At 48.2% G+C, this 4,046-nt stretch overlaps 1 pseudogene; it reads right to left on the bottom strand.

The window, feature by feature from the left end:
• Nucleotides 1-2,504: 2,504 nt before the first annotated feature.
• LOC133088329 (L-lactate dehydrogenase B chain-like) lies at nt 2,505-3,518 on the bottom strand (annotated as a pseudogene).
• Between the last annotated feature and the right edge of the window lie 528 nt (nt 3,519-4,046).

The following is a 4,046-nucleotide window of genomic DNA, read 5'->3' as shown; positions in this document are numbered from 1 at the left end:
CCCTTTGTCACCAAAAGCTTTCATGGAACAGGCCAGTCACTACTGGGGAGTATAATGGCACTCTAATCGGTGCCAGCCTTCTGCCCACTTGCACCCCAGGTCCTGAGCAGAAATGGATGATGGTGGTGGTGAAAATGAGGATATTATAGCCCCAGCCGCTGCTGCTGTTAGAACTCATCAAGTGTTTCGCACATACACTGCTAACCATTTTTACCTGTTTAATCTCACGCATTCCTCATAAATACCCTATAAAGTACGTATGTACTGATCTCCTAATTTTAAGAAAGGAAACAGCTTTGCAGAAGATTAACTTGCCTGAGGTCACCCAGGTACTAAGTGGCAGAATAAGCTTCCAAGTCTGGGATCTTAATGATTGGCTTGATTCATGACCCCCTTCTTCTGCCCCTTGAGGGAAAGAGGAAGGCAGAGTGCTTATGGCTCTGCCCCCTTCCCTGGGTGCCACACAGTGACAGAGGGTCACCAGGGTTGGCCCATGGAAACACTGACCCCTTTCTGGGAGCCGTTGCAACACTTGGCGGTTTCCTGTGCAAAGCATCTTGGGCTCTTGGGGTCTGGTGAGCAGTGAGGATCCTGGGATTTGGGGCTAGACGACAGGAGTCTGCACTTGACTTACTAGCTGTGCGGCTTTGACACTTTACTCTGTCCCTCTGACCTTGTCTCCCTCACCTGTAAAATGAGAAAGAAGAACACAACGACTTGCCCTCTGTTACCTGCCCAGCGAGATAAAACGTAGACCCTAAGGCCACTGCAGCCAGGGGAGCCAGCCAGACAGCAAGCAGAGGGCCTGATGGGGGCGTCCAGAGGGGAAGAGGTAGGCGGGGCTGGCATCACACGGCTTGGCTCCCTGGTCAGGAAAGAGGCGGGCAGAGATCAGGAGTTCCTTTCTTAACAGATGACAGCTGCTTTGCACTAATTCAGCTGCCTCATAGAGATCACCTGGAGGTGAGGACCCACAGCAGAATGGCTGCATCTTCCCAGGAAAATCCCATGGGCAGAACTGGTCTAGGCACCAGATGACAATCAGTTCCTTGCAAGGGCCCTGTTTTCTGACTTCCCTGTTGTTGGAATCTCTTGTCCTGCCCTAACGTGGGCTTCTGTTAGTTGACTGGTTCCTGTTGCCCCAGCAACAGAGCAATAGTGGAGGAGGTGGCTGCAAACGGCTGTTAAATCACTTAATCAACTGTGACACACAGGCACCCTGCCAAACAGGGGTGGTTACAGCTATGCCAGACTTAGTCACTGCCTGCAACTTAATGTGGCTAAGATGGTCATAAACATGCACGGAACAGGCAAATAGGCCCCCAACAAATACATCTTGGTTGATTGATTTCAGAATCATGAAGACATTATATTATGTCCCTTACAGTTTTATCCCTGAGTTTATTTTGTTATATTCAAGACCTTGGCAAACCAGTAATTTCCGTAGAAGGTGTATGGCCAGGCTATCCTCCCAGTCACCCCATCCCTCGGCTCTTCGTAAGGATTTATCAATAACAGCATACCCGTTCTGTTTGGGCTGTTATTATGGTTCTATTCTGAAACATCCTGTAGTGGTTATTTTTTGGAAACATCATTTGGCTCATAATCTCTTAGCAACAGAACTTGAGGGCTAACAGCCGATGTAACTCCAAGTGAGATGATTGTACCTCGTGCGTGGGCAAACAAACCCACAGCAGCCAAGTCCGAGCACTCTCTGATTATGGGTTTCATTGTTTTAGGTCATCGAATGTCACCAGCACCCACCACGAGCCAAGCTTGCTTTGTTATATGCCCGAGAGCATTTGCTGTGGCAGCCACGCACCCAGGGCCCGGGAGAACTTTCAGTCACCAGGTGCCCAAGGCCGTCGTCACAGCCTCGTCTCCTCCTGGTACAGGTCGCAGACTGTGTGTCTGACTTGGAAGAGGAGGAGGGCAGGGGCAGTGGCCCCTCACTCTGTGCGTGCCTGCACATCATGTCCTCGCACTCTCCCCTGTGCAGCGGTGTCAGGACTGTCCTGCTGTGTGACAGCCGAGGAAGCGGCAGCTCAAGCAGGTGAAGCCACCAGCCATGGCCACAGGTTGGCAGAGGCAGGATTGGAATCAGGACCTGTCCAAGCCCCCAGCCTCCATCCTTTCTTTGTTTCCTTCCATCCTTCATGTCTTCTTTTTCTTTTTTTAATAGTCAATATTCTTAGTTCAAGGGCTCCTACTGCAAACATAAAACCAAACATGGGCTTTGATTCTGTGAACCTGAATTCACACATCTAGAAAGAGAAAAGCAAACTGTGATCCATGTACATGGATGAAAACCAAAGGATCATGGCTAATCACATTGGAGTTTTTGTTGTTGTTGTTGTTTGTTTGTTTGTTTTTTGGCCCCTCCGCGCAGCATGCGGGATCTTAGTTCCCCGACTGGGATGGAATCCGTGCCCCCTGCAGTGGAAGCGCAGAGTCCTAACCACCGGACTGCCAGGGAATTCCCTCACATTGGAGTTGTAAAATTTCTACAGCCTAGAACCCAGAAGCCACAGGTTTTATAGGTCATTCTGGATGTCCCACGGGGTAGCTGTACTTTTCTTGAGTTGAGCAAACTTATCAGCCTTCAGCTTCTGGTTGATAACACTGGTTAACCCCCGAGCATTAAGGATATATGAACAGCTCCGGAAGACTTCATTCTCAATGCCGTGCATCCCCTTCACCATTGTTGACACCGGTTGAATCCTGGATAGATTTTTCACCATGGATTCAATGAGATCAGTCACATTTCAACCAATAGACCAACTGGTTATCTTTTTAGCTTGGTGATTTCACACGCACTTTCCACCACCGTCTTACACGCTTCCTTCCAATTTTCACTATTGTTGTTCTTTCCCATTTCTGGACTCAGTTCCTGGAGAGAAACGCTGGCCACATATACTCCAAACAGCCACACTTGAGTTGCCATGTTCTCTCCAAATCCATCCACGACAGCTGCTGGCATGAATGCCAAGTTTTCAGCCATAAAATAGTGAAACCTAGCAGAATCCACATTTGACACCCACTTTCAGTCACACGGTGCTTAAGTAATCCACTTTCCAGGTAACGTATGTGAGAATATCCACTGGGTTGGAAACCACAAGTATGATGCAATCAGGACTGTACTTGATGATCTGAGGAGCAATGAATTTGAAGACAACATTCCTCTGCACCAGATTAAGATGACTCTCTCCTTCTCACTGGTGGACTCTTGCAGTTACCCTCACAATCTCTGAATTGGCAATCACAGAGTAAACTGTATCTGCCACAAATTTAGGTGTCTGAAGAAAGAAGTCCCCATGCTGCAGATGCATCATTTCTACTTTGAGTTTATCTTTTCAAGCATCCACAAGGGCAAGTTCATCAGCCAGGGACTTTGCTAGAATGCTGATGTCACATGCCATACCTACATGTCCAATACCCACTACAATGATTTTATTATTTGGGCCTGTTGCCTCTTCTTCTGCGACCAGCGCAATCAGTTTTTCCTTAAGAGATGCCATTGTGCACAGGAGAGAGAAGGCTTTGGGGACAGTTGTAATAGTTGTGCAAAGGACACAAGGTCAGCCATGTGCCCAGCCTCCTCTCTTTCTGTTCATCCTCTTCACGCATCCAAGTCCATAGGGACAGCTAGGCCTTCACGAGATGTGTGATCTCCATAAGGCTGTTCTCCAGAGTGTAGTACATGAGGGCCATTGCCGCACGACAGTTCCATAGGGGAGCCACTGACCCCAGCATTCACAGGCAGTGCGGGGCCTGCCTGTCACTGGGGCTCGTAATCCCTTTTTTATTTTGGTCCCTCCCCAAGGCTGAGACCATGGCTCTCCATGGTAGGAATGCAAATTAAAGTAATAGCGACCACTTACTACTATGAGCCAGGAACTTGATTTATATGCCTCTATTCACTCCTTAAAACTTTATAAGGACATTTACAGATCAGGAAATTGAGAGTCAGAGTAGTTGAATGACTTACCATAAGTTTCATAAAACAGGTTCTTTTGGTGACACCCACAGTCATCCTCCTCCCCTTC

The sequence above is a fragment of the Eubalaena glacialis genome, chromosome 3 (assembly GCF_028564815.1).
Source record: "Eubalaena glacialis isolate mEubGla1 chromosome 3, mEubGla1.1.hap2.+ XY, whole genome shotgun sequence".
Taxonomy (NCBI): Eukaryota; Metazoa; Chordata; class Mammalia; order Artiodactyla; family Balaenidae; genus Eubalaena; species Eubalaena glacialis.
This window is presented reverse-complemented; position numbering and strand designations above follow the sequence as displayed.